The sequence below is a fragment of the Gallinula chloropus genome (assembly GCF_964237585.1).
Source record: "Gallinula chloropus genome assembly, chromosome: Z".
NCBI classification, from domain to species: Eukaryota; Metazoa; Chordata; class Aves; order Gruiformes; family Rallidae; genus Gallinula; species Gallinula chloropus.
This window is the reverse complement of record NC_140089.1, coordinates 78,962,789-78,982,087: the sequence shown is the minus strand read 5'-3', so window position 1 is coordinate 78,982,087 and position 19,299 is coordinate 78,962,789. Positions and strand designations below refer to the sequence as shown.

The 19,299-nt window shown below is 44.5% G+C and overlaps 1 protein-coding gene across 1 annotated transcript in view; it reads left to right on the top strand.

Annotated features, from left to right (window-relative positions):
- Nucleotides 1-1,429: 1,429 nt before the first annotated feature.
- The window catches only part of LOC311203777 (phospholipid-transporting ATPase FetA-like), a gene marked incomplete at its 3' end in the record, with an annotated part of 80,442 nt that continues 62,572 nt past the window's right edge, over nt 1,430-19,299 (top strand). Inside the window, exon 1 of the mRNA XM_084278535.1 lies at nt 1,430-1,652. The remainder of the gene's footprint in view (nt 1,653-19,299) is intronic.

Here is a 19,299-nt window from a genome sequence, read left to right as displayed (position 1 = left end):
CTTGCCTCCTACTTGTCTCTTGGGGAAGTGAAGTATTATTATTCCCTTTTATGAATAATAATAATAAAACAGAAGCAAAGCAGCAATTAACTGACTCTCCCAGGATCTGTCACGGGTGTAAGAAGGGATTTGAGTCTCATTTCAGTGCTGCTTACCCTGCTATCCTTCCTTCTTTTGGTGTCCACATGACCCGGTTAGTCATAACCATGGTCCATTATCTCCTGGGAGAACTTTAAATAAAACCATGAGCTTCCACTGGTGTGTTTGCAATCCTATCTGCTGCACCAGAAACCAATTAATAGATTTAATTTGAAAAAGGCTGCGGAGAACAGCGGTAATGACAAGTCTCTTGTCATTAGCTGAGAACGAACGGCACAACAAAGCCCCAAACAGACGAGATGGTTAAGAAGAAGGGAATTATCTAAAGCCTCCCCACTTCAATAATTCAGCATATTGGAAGGAATATATTATATACATACATATATACACACACACATATATACATTAAATAAATGTTTCTGTGAAAAAAATCCATGTTTATTTAAAGCTGACACAAATTCTGAATTTTTCAGTCAGAAGATGCCGTCAAACCTAAAATTAAGTGGCAAAAAGGCCTGTGGGAACAAACCAAAGCTTGTGAATTAGCACTTGAATTTTGCAATATCATGTAATTGTAGGAAAATTGGCCTGCTGGTGGGGCTTGAATGATGGTTATTTAGATTATTATTTTTTTTAATCTTAAGTTTTCATATTGCACCCTGTCACAGTTGTACTAAGGTGATTATTTTTTTCCTGATTAGCTCTGTCTTTTCTTTCTCAGCATTATCTTTGTAAATTTTTTTTAGGCTGAACTAGGCATTGAAACAAGTAACCTTGTATCAAAAGCTGAAGCTACTTTTGTTCTATTTTTTCCCCCCACATAACCATGGCATCCAGAAGCCTGAATTGGGATCCTGTTGTATTTGGCACCATAACCCCCTCTCCCAAATAATTTATTATCCCACAGAAGTTACATGCATTTCATGTGTCCTTATGGAAGGCAATGAAATGTCTGACCTTTGAGAAATAAAATAATGTGGGGTTTTTTTCTAATTTAAATCCTTTCTTTGAGTTCTGTCCAATGAAACACATCTGTTGACTGCCAGAAGCTGAGCACAATGTCTCGTCTGCATCTCTCACAGCTGCAGCAGTGTGCCCCAGCAGGTTTTTAACGTTTCACCTGGATGAAATACAGAGTCCTGCCTATGGTATATACAACCCTTTGTAATACCTGATGTCATAACCGAGTCCAACGATCAATTGCTTTTTTTTTTTATTTACTCAGTGCAGTGCTACGTTTCAGCTTTGGGAACTTTGCCTTTTCTCTTGCAGTCCTCTCTGAGAACACGACGTGCACCAAGACATCCTGTAACTCCTGGATCACGTTCAGCGTGCTCCTGCACAGCTTTACCTCCCGATCCTGGAAAGCGTGGTGTTCCCCAGCGAGCTTCGCAGCAGAGCTGGGGACAAGCCTGGTGTGCTCTGTGGAGAAACCCTCTAGGGATTTTAAAAGAAGCTGCAGCTTTTTTTTTCGATGGTGCTCAAAACAATCCCTCCTGCTTGTCTTGACAAAGAGCTTCAGGTAGAAAAGAAGATATATATATAACAGCCAGGTAGGACAATTTCTTCATTTGTTCTCCTAGAAGAGAAGTATAAAAGCTTGTACAGGAGTGCTGATTTCAACTATTTTTTCCTGTGTATTTTCCTTTCCTTTCACATACTGGTTTTTTTCTGTGTCTGTAAATGTTGGTTCTTGATAAGGGGTTTGGAGTCTAAGTTGGTTTTGTGTGGCACACAAAAGGCAGTGTGAGTTGGGACCGTGGATGCAAGTCTTTAGCAAAGTCAGTGGGAAAGCGCACATCTATTTTGCAGGCTTTGGACCAAGGGCTCCCTCTTCTCTCCTTGTTTTAACCTTCTGAAGAGAGAGAGGGAGAGAGAGAGAGAGAGAGAGAGAGAGAGAGAGGCTTCTCTTTCTCTCTGTGCTTAAATCCAAAAGGTGCTCAGAGCTCTCCCCTTCGATTGCATTTTAATTTAGCAGTAAAGTGAAACACAGGAACGCCTTGCCTGCATCATAGAGGGTTTTGCATTGTAACTGTCTCTGAAGGAGATGTGCTTGAGCTTGGACTGGGAGATGAGCCAGCTAACAAGTGCTGTTTTCTGGCCTGCTGTGTACCTATGATGATCTCACTGCCTTTAAAACTGGAGGGTGCAAGGCTGGGATGGAGCATTTGCACCACTTGCTTAAGACACTCAGGTAGAATCCACAGATCATCTGGATATACTTTCACTTAGCATGGTTGCTTTTGTTTCAATTAACTAGTATGTGCCATACTGTGCAAAGATGTGAGGACAACTCCTGGGCACCAGAAGACTTCATGAATATGGAGATTAAATGCATCCAAAATAGCTTCTGTACTGCAGAAAAATAACTCCTTTCCTCCCAAATCCTCTTGTACCTGATAAGAGGAAATCTTCCATCCTTCCCCCATATCTGATAGTAGTTTGACTCTCAACCCAGGAGGAAGACACTCTAGCATGTACTGAATGAGGATTTACACCACAGAACATTCTCTGACCATAAAACACGACTATTAAGGTATCCCAACGTGGGCAGAAGTCCTACAGAAGTCAGCAGGAGATCTGCTGAGTGAAGCTGCAAGAGGAAGAAAGCTTTGCATTTTAGTTAAGGTTAACTTGCTGTGCTAACCATAATGTATACTTCTAAAAGGGATAAATTAGCTCAGAAACAGTACTGAAAGGAAAGGTTAGGACCGTAGTATTGGTGACAGAGGCACTCTGTTTATCTATCAGTGTTACTTGCTTACAAGCCACCAGAGCAAAATAACCCACAGCTCGTGTTAGAGAACTGTTTACTTCCTTTCAGGTGAACAGCTTATTTTTCTTAGCAATAAAAACTCCCTGTGGATCTTTCTGTAGTTAAACGAGTGACTTAACCGCTTTAGCTTTGTTTCTAGTTGTTACCTTATTCATCACCTACACACAGTTCAGCATTACTGAATGTCACTATTTCAGACTTGGAAGGGAACAGTGGTGTAGTCTACCTTGCTGATATCAAAGTGAATCATACTGTTTGCTGGGAGTATGACTCTCTTCAAGTCAACCTGGAAACCTGCTTCCCGTTTCACAGGGAATAGTTCATCACCATTGGACAAGACAGATCCTCAGGGCAGGACCAGACAGTTGGCTGTCTGCTCTCAGGTGCTCCCTGGTGACCCCTTGCATGGCTGTGTGTCGTCTGGATACCTGGCCAGTTCCTGATGCTTATGGGTCCAGTCTAAAACCATAAATGCTTGCATGCTAGGAGTTGGACTTGATGATCCTTATGGGTCCCCTCCAACCCAAGATAGTCTATGAGTCTATGTGCTGAGCACTGGCTCCAGGAGGAGCAGGATTAGATTCTTACATGTGTGTAAACTGATACAAAGGTGATGATGAAAGGACACCTGAGTCCCTGAGGTTCATACAGCAGGAGAGCTCGAAGAGGTGAGTTCTGCTCTACTGTCTGAAGCTATGTATGTATTTAATTATTTTTTTATATATATTTAAAACTGATTTTCACATCTCAAATGTTGAATTACATGCTTTTACCAGCGCTTCCAGTGCCATGCCCCAAGCATAAGCATTGAAAAGAAGATTGCAGGTAGATCACAGTCCATTAAAGACTTTGCTTTTTCCACGTTTGCCCCAGTGATGGACAGCTGCGCAACATGGTTGGGCAACACTGTGTTAGATCCAAGGTCAAAGCTGTGTGCATGCCCTGTAGACAAGTCTGATAATTATGATCCATAGATAAACAAGATTCCTTTTCCCTTTCCCTGACTCATTCCAGGGGGCTGTGCACCTCCCTGCCAGTCTCCATTGGTTATTCAGTGTTACTCATTCATCCATTACTTCCTTCTTACTCCATTGTTCATGGGATCCTGAGTTTACTGGGAGCTGCAGCTACTGTGGATTGCAATTTCAGTGACAATCTGGATTATCTACTAGTTTAACATTAAGACCTTCCCTTTCTTTCCCCTGCCCTTTCATAAGAGCAGTTGCATGCAATTTATGCTTGTTGTCATTGGGAACGTTGCCAGTGCTTTCCCCACCTGCCATTTCACTTCTTGGGCAAACAAGATCTAGTTTACTTTTCCATCTTGAATCTACAGCTTTGGATTTACAGCAGTACAAAAGGTATTGATACAGGTGTGAAGGGAGTGAGAACAATGGTTTTGCTTAATTTATGCTTGGCTACAACAGAGTGCTGTCTTGCATTATAATTAGGATTCCTCTCCCTGTTGTTCTCTCCTAGACCCCTCCACCCTTGGAGCAGTGTCCCTGTAGGCTCTAGGGAAGCAGTCTCTGTCTCAGAGTATTTCTTTCCAAGGTCTCTGGCTCTGCACTGGGGTGGGATGGCTGGAGTGATAACTACCTCACAAGTCTCCTGAAGGCTTCTCACCTTCTAACAAAGCCATCCAAACTGACGTGTATCTCCTCCCATTGCTGTAGTTTGTAGGAACTCTTACATGGGCATGAACTGAAATAGACAATGATTTATGTTTAATTGTGGAGCTCCAGTCACATCTTCTTCAGCTCCATCTGCTGCAAGACCAACCAATGCCTTAGTTGCCTGTGCTAGACTTCCCAGGTGCCTTACAGGAACACCCAGGCTCCACTCATAGTAAACACAAGCATCTACCTGTAAGCACAGGAAACTCACTGGTGTCCAGTGCTTCTCATTGCTGTTTTATCTGTCAGGCAATGAGTTTGCCTTTCAGTTTAGGTCTGATTCTAGGGCTGTTTCACTTCATACTAGCATGCTCCTCAAGTTTCTTTTTTGTCATGCGTGAATCCCTTGGCTTCTGCTGCCTGGTCTGCACAGGTCCCCATGTGCCTTCCTTCTTCCTTTGAGTCTTCTCCTTCAAGGGCTCGTTGTGGTTTAACCCCAGCCAGCAGCTAAGCCCCACGCAGCTGCTCTCTCACTCCCCCCAGTGGGATGGGGCAGAGATTCAGAAGAGTAAACATGAGAAAACTCCTGGGTTGAGACAAAGACAATTTAATAGTTTAAAGCAAAAGCTGTGCATGCAAGACAATTTCTTCTCAGCATCTTTTCTGGAGCAGTGTTAAGTATGTGCTTCCCAAACAGGCGCCAAAACTCACTTGGGACACTGCCTTTTCTGAACTCCTCTGTGGATTGTTCGACTTTTCCTCCGATGGCCAAAACAGCAGTGTGACTGCAGGAAAAAAAAATGATATCCTTGCCTTTCTGGGCAGAGACAACCTGTTCATCAGACGGCATCCAAAGAAACACTCAGCCCTCTGTCTGAGCTGTTTACATCTCTGTACCATGCTCTTGCCCATGAAGCCCATCCAGCCTTGCCTTTAGAAGAGAAATTACAGCTTTCCTTTACTGACACAAGGCATTTATTCTGTTCTGATTACACCATCGTTGCAAAGGTCTTTAGGGATTACATGTGTTTTCTAATACATTGCTTCATTCCAGGGAGCTTGACCAGATACTAACAGTCCTTAGATGACACTTCTTCACCCAAGCCTTGCAAACAGGATCTGCCAAACAAGCCTAAGCAGTTATGTGAAGAGATGCACACTTGGGGTACCAGCAACCAGCTAATGTGGAGCTGGGTGGCAGGAAGAGCATTGCAGAGCTCTGCTTTTGAGAGGTGCCCCATCTGGGATGAGCAGTGCTTTGTTGCCTGCCAAGATTCAAGGTTGTAATCCAGTCAAAAACACGGATTTGGAAATATTGAAGCGTGGCATAAAAAAGAAGCTAAAATAACAAAACAGACTCCGAGGATTATGCTTAAAAGTACAGTTTCTTATGGGCTGCACTAAACAACATGTCCCTTCTGACTCTCTTTTTATTATTTTAAGCAGGATTGTCCTATCTTTAATTGAAGATTATCTATCTCCTTGCTGGGCGGAGGCACTGAAAAAAGGCTGAGCTCCTATTTTTGTGTCACACCAAGCCAGAGGCCCATAGATTTGGTTTTGGTTTGTTTGGGTTTTTTTTACTTCCTTTGTAAGAAAAGATCTGCCTCTCATTCTCCTGACTAGGTGTTTCATGCCACACAGTACTGCTGGAACCTTAATTCCCTTTCCTCCCTCAGAGGCCTTGATTGAGTTTTCTGTTGTGTGCCTTCATTAGCACATTCCTAGCTTCAGGCTGTGCGTCCTTGCCTTCTGGAGAGATACCTGTAAAGCCTTGATCACTCTGTCAGCAACAGCAAGCGCTGTCTCCTCCTGTGGGACCCAGGACAAGTTTTACCCTGCAAGCAGCAGAAGAAAACCAGACACGGTATGACAAATCCCAACACTGGGAATAGGGTGCTTAGTTTAAATACCTGTCTCCCTTCCTATAGATCTCCTTGCTTGTAAAAAGATCTTCTGTGATACTGCATCACACCTCAACAGGAGAAATGGTAACAATAATCCCTAAATAAGAGACTTAACCCCAGCATCCCTGTGGCGCTGTGCACTGCAGTACCCTTCTCCTGCAGTTCTCACCAGCTTAGCTGCGTCTGCCTTCTCCCCCTCCGGGTTCTCTGACACTGTTGTAGTGCTTTTGGGTGAAGAACATGTCCTCCTGAACTCTTCCATCAAGTCTTCAGGCCCTGTGCACCCATCAGGTTATTCCCCTCTTTCCTATGGCTGCAGAGGGGTTTATTTAGTGGGAATTTACCATTTAAACACCCAACAGTTGGTGTGCACAATGAGGAGAGTTGTACAGGTCCTTGTTCTCCTCTGTGTAAGTCTAGAGGAACCAGCATTTCTGTTAAACACCTAGAGAGCAGAAAAGGGAGCAATCTAACATAAAAAATAAACTTCCATTGGAGAAAAGCAAAGGCTGACAGTGCCAGGACCTGGCATGCCTGTGCTGCTTTATGTGGCTTATGCACTGCCAAGGTGATGCTGCAACTGAAGTGCAAACTGCTGATAAAAATGTCACACAGTTTCCTTGTGGAAATTTCCAAAGAAATCAATGGGTTTGGGCCTATTTATGCCAGGTTGTATTAATGCAGATGTTTTAGATTTTTGGTGGATTAGCTAAAATTTGATGTTTCAGAGGGGAACCAAGTTCTCTCTTCTTGATACTCTAGGCTCCCAGGGCTATGTTTTTTTTCTGACTCCATCCTGACCATGCTCCATTGCCACCAGACAGAGGAGGTTTCCTCACTCTTCTCAGGACATGAGCTATGATGGGTCAAAAGGTCACCCAGTTCCAGTCATCAGTGCTAGAATAATGTACTGTAAACATGTTCCTGTCCCCTTTTAGGACCACACCACTGTGGAATGCTGGTGCTGCTACGCATCCCTAAAGCAAACATCAGTCGGTCACCCCTGGGTTCTCCCTGACCTCTCTGAAGTTGGCCACCTCATCTAGCCAGAAAAAGATAATGAGATAATAAAAATGTAATGCAGAAAAAACTATTATAAAATATACAAAAGATCATTGATACATCACAGCAGGCAGCAGGTTGCCTCTATATTTTTCCTGGCAGAATAGATGTGATTGTAACCTGGAAAAGAGACAGTGCAGATAAACATGCCCATTGTGTATTTAGTTTGGAATTATGGTTAAAGTGTTTGTGAGTGTAATGGATGTGACATGAGATTTAAAGGAATCCTCTCAGGATGCCACTGAGTTTTTTATGTGAAGGGTAATTGACTGTCAGAGCAACATGTAATGCAAACCATGAGGGGCTTAAAGAAATAAATCCCAGATCTCTTGGGTGATGCTGTAGGGAATGCAGAAATTATTTGCTCCCTGCAGATCCAGGGATCTCACAGCTGCTTCACACATACTTAATGCAAAAGGCTGGTGAAGTGATGATGGAGGACTGTTGCCACAGTATGAAACAGCCTGTCCAGCATGACACTGCTCCTTGGTGTCCTCTGTGATACCATATAGAAAACTGAACATCGGATTCATTGCAGCACTGTCCTCCTCAGCCTGCTGAGCTCTCCCTGCACATCCGTTGGACACTGATACTTCATCTCCCATAGCAGTGGAGTTTACAGAGGGAGTACTGTGGCTGAGCACAACCAGGATGAGATCATCTCTGGGAGGCTAGAGGAGACTAAACATTGTATAGGCATTATACGGCCCTTTGGGTGATGTTACGGTGTCAAAAGTGCTGCTTCTCCCATGAGGACAACCCATTCTTCCCATATGCAGAGCTCGTGGGAAGACTGTAAAATGCTGAGGCTTTTTGTCAGCTCTGCATGAGTTGGATTTCCTCTGTGTGTTCAATCACGGGGTCCCACTGAGGGGGTATCCTAATTCCTCGTTGGTATGAGCTGTGGTTTTTGATGTGTATCTGAGAAGTGTGCATGTGACAGCGTTTGAAGTGTCACCAGATACAGCATATGCGTTTGTGGCTGCTGCCTTGCAAATAACAGCAGGAGGTCTTGTGTAATAGGCCTGTTACAAAGGGCACTTCAGTCAGAGGCTCTAACAATCTGGGCTGTTGCTTTGCCCTCAGCTATTGATTCTTCTATCCACATAGGCATGATTAGCTTTTAACGAGCCCTCCCAAGCATCCTCCCGAGATTCCACTTTGTTCACTGTCAATGATTAGGAAATACGTGCTAAAAGCAATGTGGGCACATCTGGGGTTTGCTGCAGGGCTGACTGATCCCTGGGCTTTCCCCACGCAGTCGGGCGTAGGCAGTGTCACAGGCAAGGGAAGAGACACAGATTTGTAGCCCAAGAAAGTATCCTGAGACTGATGGATCTCCATTGTGTGCCCATCAAATCACCTAGTTTATCATGGAACCACAGAAAACGTTTGAGGCATCTGGGAGACTTTCCCTGCCAGCAACAAGCCCTTCTCTACCACAGGCAAGAAATTTTTGGCCAGAAACGAGTTCATAAACACAAGATTCCAAATCTGGTGTGAACCAGACCTCAGAGGTGAGATGATCTTGGGCCCTGTTCTCTGCAGAATTTAGCTCAGCTTTATTTTTGTGGATTTCTTATGATTTTCCCCAGCTGATCATTGTTTGTCTGGGTCCTGGAGTACTGGGCAAGGGGATGTGATGGAGAAAGGGAATTTCTAGCCACACAGCTTGCTTTCCCTGCTGCAGGTAAGTGGCACTCCACTGAATCCTGATCAGTATGAGTCATGTTATTCTGCACACACCCACTGAAACTATTTTCTGACCATTTCCATTTGGCATGTGCCTTACAGCACTGTGTTGGTTCTCAGCTGCTGGAGTAACCTGTGAGGTATGGGAATTTTTCTGTGTGAACTGGCAGTGCTGAAACTGTGCACTTTGGTTCAGATCAGGGAGATGGAAGCACACAGGTAGGAATCCAGAGCATCCCTTCAAATTGAGTTACTCTGGATTTCTACCAGTTTATCATTTCCTTGGAGGAGCTGAATTTGGCTGAATAGCTCCCAACAGGCAAGGACAGCCCTTTAGAGCAAATGGTCACTTCGTGATATTGCCTTCTTGTGTCCATTTAATTTTCTTGCCATAGTCCAGTCATGATGACAGGAACATGTAGGATTTCTTTTTCCCTTCCTCTGCAGCCTAATGGTGTGCTTTCTGCTGCCAGTTGGACAAGTTCACCTGTCACATCCTCTGTAGGGATCAGGGACACTGCCAGTACATTTCATCTCTTCTCACCCAATAGTGTATTTTGGGACCTTTGGCTTTCACTATTCACTTTATGACTGTGTGGTGTTTCCTGGACTACAGCAATTTAAATACTGGATATTCCTCCTACACTACATTTTTTTAAACAGCTTTTTGTTATTGAAGGGGTGGGCATCAGTGTCCCACTTTGTTCCTTTCATTCCTGTATTTCTTATGCATCCTACCCTGATTTTGACAGCAAGAGGATGCAGAAAGTCTGTTATAGTGGTGTAGTTCTGTGTGGCTGGGTTCTGGTGGAGAAGGGGGGCTCAGGGGTGGCTTCTGCAAGAAGCAGCCAGAAGCTCTCTGCAGGCCCCACAGAGCAAACACCAGCCGGCTCAAGGCTGGACCTGCCACTGACCAAGGCTGAGCCCATCAGCGATGCTCACAGCACCTCTGGGAATCACATTTAGGAGTAAAAAACCATAAGCAGACGCTTTTTCCCCTTAGAGAAGGGGGTGGGGAGGAAAACAGCTCTTGAGGAACTGACAAAAACCCCCATTCCTCCAGTCCCTGCCCCTCTCCGTGCCACAAAGAGGGGAAGAAGGAAGCAAAATCATGGCTAAAGTGAAGTCTGCTAAGAAGGGAGGTGGGGGAAGAGGTGCTTTAAGATCTGGTGTCACTGGGGGTGCAGGGCAGGGTCATCAATTAGAGAGTTTTCTCTCCTTTATTCTGTGCTGAGTCTGTTCTGCCTGTGACACTGATTGTGGAACGATCTCTCCCTGTCCTTATCTACACTCCTGAGCCTCTCAATATATATTTTCTCCCTTGTCCAGCTGGAAAGGGGAGTGATGAAGCAACTGTGGTGGGCATCTGGCCTCCAGCCACGGTCAAACCACCACACATAGCACCAGCAGCTGGGACAAAACGTCCAGCTGACCCCTCATAGCCATTACAGATGCTGATGTGTAGATCTGTCAGTGGTCCCCAAAGTGAAGCACGATCCTTACTTTTCCCCTACACAAGGAGTTCCTCACTGACCAAGACTAGTCAAGAAAGAGGAGAAAAACTGGGATGAGGAAAGCATAGATTAGGTCATCTAAGGCTGACCTTGGGTGTTTATGAGTGCCATGTAGCAATGCTTTTCTGGAGTTGTGGCTTCCACAGTTGGCATGAACAATGGTCTTGTGCTGTTTTAGGAGCAACATGAAGTTGCTTGGGAGGAAGCAGTGGACCATGGTATGGCAGGTCAAGCTTCAAACCGTGCCATTCAGGACTTGAGACTATAGTTACAAGACAGTAAGGGAAAGCAAAGATCTTCAGTACTCCTTTTGAACTACATACAATTGTTGGGAAAGTATCTAGGTTGACAGTGATTCTAAAAATAGCACTGACATAGGGAGAGCTTCCCACAAGGACTGGCGCTTAGTTTACTTCTACACTGTGGGATGGTCCTGGGTGTGTTTCTCTCCTATCCTCTAGTTACTCTCTCCAATGACTCTGGGGCATATTAAGCCATTCAGAGTCTTGCTAGGTTACCGGGCATGTTTGGGTATTGTGTGGTCCATGAGGGTCCTCTGCTCCCTCAGCTTTGCTGTTTGGAAGGAGAGCAAATCTAGTCTGGAGAGTTGGGTCAAGGGCATTCCTTAAACACCTGTGTCAGTAAGTCTGCAGTTTTGCTTCTTGATTATGGTTGGAATGCCACACAGGTTGCATGATTGGAAGTCATTCTCCCAAATACAGGCCTAGGATAGGGTCTGAAAGGCATGAATGTAAATCCATCCCGCTCTGAGCTAGCCCTCGGTGACTAGCAGGTGGCTGAGAAAGTGGAGAATTCAAAGGTGAAGCATCATGATTTAGGAGTAGCTGTCTGGCCAAGAAAACAGTTTGTTTACTAGAAAGGCCGCAGACCAAACTGCTTTGCACAACTGTGGGTCACAGCAAACTCACTGCTGCCTTGCTGCAGCTGGTTAGCTGAATCTCCATCCAAAGGAGGTCAGACACCCAGCATACATGTACACCCTTCATGCAGGCACTGAAATTTAGACAACTGACATTGCAGGCTACAGCCTCCCTGGTGTGTTCAGAAAACAGCAAAGGAGGATGTGAATGTTGTGATCATCGGGAAGCTGCTACCCAGAGACCAAAGTGTAAGGCAAGAACAAGAGCCCTCAGCACTGAGTTCATAACACTGAATCATTCCTGCTCTTTCCAGTGCTTCCACATTGGGCTGAGCTTCCCCATGTGGGCAGGTTCACTGAAGTCCATGGGGAAAGCATAGCTGAGGGAAAAAGTCATCGCCAATATATGTGAGGTGAATGTCAGTGCCAAGGAAAATCATTAGCAAAACAGCTGACCCAATTTTTAGCTGCTCTAGAGTCTAAACAAGACCCAAGGCCTTGTTTTATAGTTGGGTCCACTCTCACGTCAAAGGAAGGAGATTAACCTAACTCTAGGAAGGAAGAAATTACTGTAGCCAAGGTCAAAGTGGTAACAAGTAATTTGTTATCAGCAGCAAAGAAATTGGGAGTAGTGTGGAATGAGTTGTTATTAGCAAACTTATTAAAATGGGGGGTGGCAGGGGAGAAGGCATAGGAAAGTTCTAAGAAGGAAGAAAACACCAGAATGAAGGAAGAACAAGTGGTTCTCCAAATATGTAAGATGACTGAAATGAATCCTTGTACTTTGGATTGCAGGAAAAAAAATTGATACTTGGGTCTGTTGCTGTTGAGATGGAAGTGGGTGGTAGGAATATGAGAAATGTCTAGTGTCATTGAAAAGGGGCATGGGGTATTTTTCTTCCTTCAGATATTGCTTATGGTGCTATAGGGTCCTCATCACTGCCACTCTGCACTTCAACCTTTGTGATGCCTGGAAAATTGCCAGTGCAGCATCCAGAGTCCTCCATAGCTTTCTTCTTTGACAGGACTTCAGCAGATGTCACCTTCTAGAAGACTGTCTTTGACAAAACCTTTACTCTCACATTACTACAATTAATCAGCTGATGAACACATTCAAGTGGTTAAGGGTAAAGCTGAAATGAATTCTGACAGTTACCGTAAATTCAGTGGGAAAGCACAGATTATGAAGGAAAAAACCAAAGAAAAATACCTTTGCAAATATTTCATGTTAAACTTTCCCTTACCATCAAGCTGACATGTTTGTGGCAGGCAGTACCGACAACACCACTCAGGGAGAGAATATGGTGGACTTAGAATAATTGTAATTTACAAGAACATGGAAGCAGGAGGTGGATTAAAGTTGTAGCTGGCCCTGGTTTAGTCTTGTACAGTACCTGGCAGATCAGATGCCATGGGACTGGCATATAGAAGGGTCCCACAGTTTATAAAACAAGAAGAAGTGAATGATTGGCTTATTGAAGGTGAGGGAAGGGGTGGGAAGGTTGGGAGGCTCCTGGGAGCGCTGAGAGGTTTGGGTGAGAAGGATCCCCCCTGGCAGCAGTGAGGCCAGGCGGGTGTCCCAGAGGCCGAGGGGAGGTCATGCTCTCAGGGATGAGCAAGCCCTGACGTTTCGGTACCGAAGTGATCCTCTGGCTGGCAGAAGGAAGCTCTGTGGTTGGGTTATGCAATTGTGCTCTACGAGGGCTCTTTTTTTTTTTTTTTTTTTTTTTTTTTTTTTTGCCGAGTTTTTGCTACTCAGTGTCTCTGGGTTCCAGGAGTCCTGACTGACTCCAGCACTACAGACACAGGAGAGAGAGAGGGGCTGCTGCTGCTGGGAAATGCATCCCTTACCAAGTCCATCCTTTTTTAAAGCAATGTGATACGCTGGACTCTTTTACTCCCTTGGTTTCCTTTTGAAAGCTTCCACTTCGGGAGGAGGTAGGTAAGATGGGCAGCAGTGGCTTCAGGAATTAACTGGGGTGCCCCAAGCCTAGATGCTCTGCCTTCCTGCTTTACTCTTTCTCATCTTGTTGTGCCGAAGCATTTTATTTTTAAAGGGAGCTACTACACTCTCCCTATCTACAGGAAACAGAATTAAAAAAAAAAAAAGGAAGAATTTGGCAAGGAGCCAAACCCAGTGAGTGAAGTAAGAAGTAGGGAACTTGGAGTAAGTTTAGTTACCAGGACAGTGCATGGCAGAGTGGGTCTGCCCTGGATTTTAGGGCACCCGGAGAGCAGCGTGTGATGCCCATTTCCCAGCGTAGAGAGGCTTTGCTTTCTTAGATGAATGTCCTGGCGCTGTGACCACGAGTGTTGGTGTTGGGAGGGGATAAAGCTGCGTGTAAATGAGAAGAGAGGAGTGTACCGGAGTGCTATGGAGGGCAGCAACTTTGTTGCTGTGACTTTTACAGACTGTCAAGGGTAAGATTTCACACTTTCCTTCTGCTCACTTATTTTCTCTTTCTTTTTTGGGGGGGAGAAGGGCTGGGAGGGGCAGAAAAGCACCTTTCCCCCCCTCCTCCCCCATACCCCGGAGCTTTGCAAAGCTTAATCAAAGTCCTTGGGGTTGAACTTTCTCTGCGAGCGCGCTGGTAGACTTCTGGGTGGAGTGAGCTGAGCTGTGCATGATTCCAAGCAGCAGCAGCAGCAGCAGCCGCCCTGGGAAGCTGCTATTGTTTGCCTTGTTTCAGGGGGAGCATATTGCAGCCTGCATTTCTGTTTGGGATCTCGCTCCCTCTCAGCTGTTGATCCGTAACTTGAGCGCTGCAACTAACTTACCCCAAGGATCTGAATGCAAATTTTTGACTGCCGTTCCGGTGTCAGTTTAAAGTGTGTTTTAATGAAGACAGATGGAGGATATTGGATCATTACTTTAAAACGTGGCAGATAACAGACTGAGTCTGTTTCCCAGCAATTACAGCTAATTGCATTGGCACATTTGTGTGTAGGCGTAGGAGCACTTCGGTCTGCGCACAGTTTCGTGGGTTTCTGTACGTATAGCTTGGAATGGCACCAGAAGGAAAGCTGGAGGGCTAGCTCACCCCATCCAGGACACCCCTTCAGGTATTTAAAAAAAAACCTGGAGAGGTTTCAGGGATACTTTTGAACTCCTTGCACCGAGTTAGTAGATATAGAACAGAGTCACCACGCCTTTTGTAAACTGTAATGCCAAGAGTGACCATTTGTTACTTTATTCCGGGTTGAATTCAGGCAAATCTGATTTCTGCCCTGAAAGAGTGTTATTCTGGGGTTAAAACCACACATTTTGTTTGGGCATCCTGCACGTTGTGTTCTGTGTTTCCCACCTGGAAAGCAAGGAGTGGTACAACACATGCTACTGTTCGGGTCTTTGGGGTGCTCAAACACCTGAGGATGTAAGGAGTGGAGGAGAAAAACAAATGCTAATGTATTTCAGTGTTAAAGGATTATCAGTGCTAATTATGCCTAACGACTGAAATTTTTGTGTTTGCTTTCGATAGGTGTAAGCAAATGCATCCTACTCTTTGGAGCCAAAATTTGAATAATTTGACTGAAACAGTTAATACTCTGGAAGTTTAAAGGGCCCCACTACAAACTTGCCTTTGCCTGGCACGCCACAGTCCATGCAGGTGTGCCAGGCCTTTATGTTGCCCTTGCCAGGGCATCAGCAAACGTTGTACCAACTGTGGTGTACCTCTCAGCCATACCTGGGAGAGAATGTGACTCTTCTGCTTTAACGCCAGACGCTGTGGCATCCCTTTAGCAGGCGTGCATCTAAGACATGGAGAAAACAGGGAGTTTGAGCACCTAATGTACCTGAACCCCTTAACATTTTCTCAGCTGTGCCTCCAAATCCAGTTTAAAGTGATATGTGTTCAAAATTTAGGGTTCACCTCGTGGTATTGCTCCACCAAGAGCACTAGGCAGCACAGGCAGCCTTGAACCTTGTCTGTCATGATGTTCAGTGCTTGTGATCCACTTTCTCATATACTGAGATACTGGTTGGATATTTAGTACTTTTGCCTGAAAAAAAAAATAAATTAAATAAATCCCTACAAGCTCCAGGTATTTGTGATTGGTACATCTGCTGACTACAGATTAAATAAAAACTAACTTTCTTCACATGCAAAAACTGACCTAACATAGAAAGTCATTGAGTGAAGGCGTGGCATACTTTCTAAACGTTTGCCTGGACAGAGGTATTTAAGCTTTTTAGGGTGTATGCATGACCATGTTATGCTCAGTGGCAGAAGGGACTGGAGAAACCTTGATCTCATGCTGAATTCCCCTTGACTGTGTGTGGTTGTTTCTAGCACAATTTTCTGCCCCTCAGATACCTGCTAAAGCCACTGCTTGGGGAGGAATTTCAGTCTGTACCAAACTACGCCCCATGATCTGGATTAAAGTAACCCTTCCCAAAAAACGATCGTATTTAACATGGACCATTTCACAGAGTCTGGGAACAAGGTGATGGGAGCAGAAGCACCAAGTATTCCGTAATCCGTATTTATCATTGAATGTGATGTATCGTGTCGCTGTGAAACGGGGCCAAGAAGTTAGCCAGGTTTTCCATCTGCAACATCTGCTCTCCATTCAGCCGCCCTGTGCCCTATCGTTTCTCATTTTGCTACTCGTCACTGCGGTGGTGGAAGGTGCCTCCCTCCGCCCCCAATTTGCAGCCATGGTTTTGCAAATTCCACGTGCTGTAGCTCATTGCAACCTGCCCCTTACAGGAAGAGATTTGCAGAGTTGTTCTCAAGCCAAAATCTGGCTCTTAAATAAGGCTGAGCTTCGCCTGTGAGAAAGCATCCCTCCCCTATTCAAGAGCCATCAAAGCAGCTTCTTGCTGGGGATATTAAAGCCCTCAGAGCCCATGATTAACCTGTCAGTAGCCATAAAACAGGTGGATTGTCTTTGCAGAAGTGTAAGCTGTAGCTAGACACTTTGTAGAGCACCATAGGTACAAAAGCCTTCTATAGTGAGAAGAGGTAATTTATTCATAGCTTATACCCCCAAATCCCCATAAATGAGAAACTGGGAACTTGAGCTTTAAATCATTTTATGGGCTGTGGAAACATGGGGTAGTAAGACATATCCTGTTAAGTACAAGAGTTCAACCTGTGTGATTATCCAAATACTGTGAGCCCTGACTCATTACTGAGCTGCATAGGGCACCTGAAGTAAAGTGAAATGGGAAAGAAAGAAAAAAAAAATTAAGGAAAAAAAATGAGTGAAAAAGGAAGCATTTAAAAAAAAAAAAAAAGGTCCAGAAGGGCTGACACAGGCTGTGGAAGGCAACTTGAGGAGATTGAAGCAGTGCTTCACTTTGCATCAGAAAATAGCTGCTGTCAAGGAAAATGAAGGCAAATGGGAAATTACCTTTGTTCTGACCACAGAAGGTTTTTGTGTGCTTTATGGATTTTCAATTAATATAGGAATAGGAGGCTGTGAAAGTGTCTTACCAAAATTTGAGATGTACTCAATGCCACATGAAAATCAAATGTGAGAGAGATGATTTTTTTCCCAAAAAGCAGGAAGGGAAATTAAAACTATAGCAGTGCATGAGAGTGATGTGAGGCTGAAGACCCCACTGTTGTGATTTTGGAAGGGAAACTGAATCTCAGATTTAAAAAGTAGATACATAAAGAAAGCTGAACGGGGACAAGCAGAATCTGGGGAAAAAAATAATACCCTGAGGGAGACTGTTGATAGATACAGGTGTAAAGATGCCAGACCCTGCAGGCAGCATTTAGATTCCAAGAAAAAGACCTGGGACTGAAAGGCAGACAGAGCTCAGGTCAGCCAAGAGACGCGTCTGTAGAAGTGGTGATAGCTAACAAAAACAGGAACAGAACCTGGAGCTTCACCAAAAGGGACAACCCCACTGTCATTTGCTTGGGCTTGTTTTCACACTTGCAGCCGATGGTCAATGACTGAAAACAGACACCTGGAAGTGTGAAGTGGCACTGGTGCAGAGTGGGGTGTGAGCAGGCAGGCGCAAACAGAAGCTGTAGCCAGCGTGAGAGTGGCTTGCTAGGTAAAGGAATATGAGGCTTAGATGTGTGAGTCAATAACAAAGCAGTAGAAGAAGATATTTGCAATATTATGAAAATAAAAGGTACATTTTAGTGCAATAGGGGTGTGGCAAGCCCTTAATGCCATCATGTGTGTACCCATTGAATACTGACACATTCTCAAATAACATTGTGGTTTGGGCAAGCGAGGAGCTGACTTTTACATAAAGGATCAGGTCAGCTTGGGAAGGATTCATACATAACTCCTGGGCTTTAACTATGCAGCTGTGCTAAATCTGTGGGATGGAAATGACGTACTGGAGATGTAATTGGTACAGATGGATATGGCAAAGTTATCACCCGTGTCTGCCCTAAAAGGAAAGGGTTTATGGAGTGATGAGCCTGCAAGGATGCTTGTGCTGGCTATGATGATAGCTTAAATTTGCTGTTAAGTGAAGATGTTCCGTTAATGCAATCCTAATCAAATGCACTGAAAAGTTGAAGGAATTAAAGATCCCCTCCATGCCAAAATAGTGTATTGTTTCAGTATTGTTGTCATACTGCGGTCACTCCAGAAACCAGTGATTAAAGAATCAGTAATTAACAAAAGCCATGTGTCACAGCTGAAGGAAGTTTCAGGTTTTTGTTTGTGAGACGCAGACTGTAACTCTATTGTTTGTTTCATGTTTTTACTGCTGAAAGAAGGCTTATAACCACCCTCTCTTCTCTTCTCCCCCACACATATAAACATCCTTTCTTTCCCTCTGCTGAAATTACATGCCTTGTCAATTGAGTACACAGCTGGGAGAGGTTTGGTAGCTGCAGATAGTTTTTTCCAAAACATTTGGCTCTTAGAGCAAAATCCAGAGTTCAGCATCACAGCCATATGATGATTACAGCCAGTCCACCTTTTGCATGCTTGTTCTGCCAGTGGACAGTGCCAATCACATCTGTGGCTTCTGGTGCTCTAGGAAATCCGAAGTCTTTGTGTCTGGATGTGTGTGTAGTGTGTCTCACTCCTCCCACTGTCTTACGGGAAGCTCTCAGCCTTCGTTAGGGGTGTTTTGTAAGACACAATAGTAATTCTAAAACACTCAAAGAAATACATTCAAAATTATAGACTAAGGTCAGCTAGGGATGAAAAGTAAGGTCAGTCAGCAACGTTGAGAAAGCTTTAGGTTGTGACATTGAATATTGTAATGTCAAGTGGTTTAGCTCCTTGGAAGCAGGAAATTTTGGGGAGAGGTGTTGCCAAAGCATTTGTTTAGGTGAGCAGAAACAGTTGGATCTACATGGGTGAATAGGAAAAGGATCTCTTCAAAGCACAGTGGGCACAGAGGGGTTCCTGAACACCACGGTGAGTGGCAGGGAGCACCATGCCAGGGTTGTGCTGTGCTCAGGCTGTACAGCACTCAGCTGGGTGGCTGGAGCTTACCTGGTATTGTTTACCTTATCTCAGCCTCATTGAATTGCAGCTGCTAAATATAGCTTTGCTTTAGCATCTGGAATTGACATCTGTGCATAAATGCTTGACCTATGCAGTGATAGTAGAGTTTTCCTTAAAGTTCACCTTAATTTTCCGAAAAGATGTGAAGCTCAAGCTTGGGCAGAGCCTGGTGGTGTTGTATCAGGCTTGCACTTGGGCAGTGGCATTGGCTTCATTCGCGTTCGCGCGTTTCCAAAATATGGTATATTCACTATACTTGTCTCCTTAGCACAATGCTCTGCACAGAGCGCATAAAGTGCAAAAGCTTCTTTCT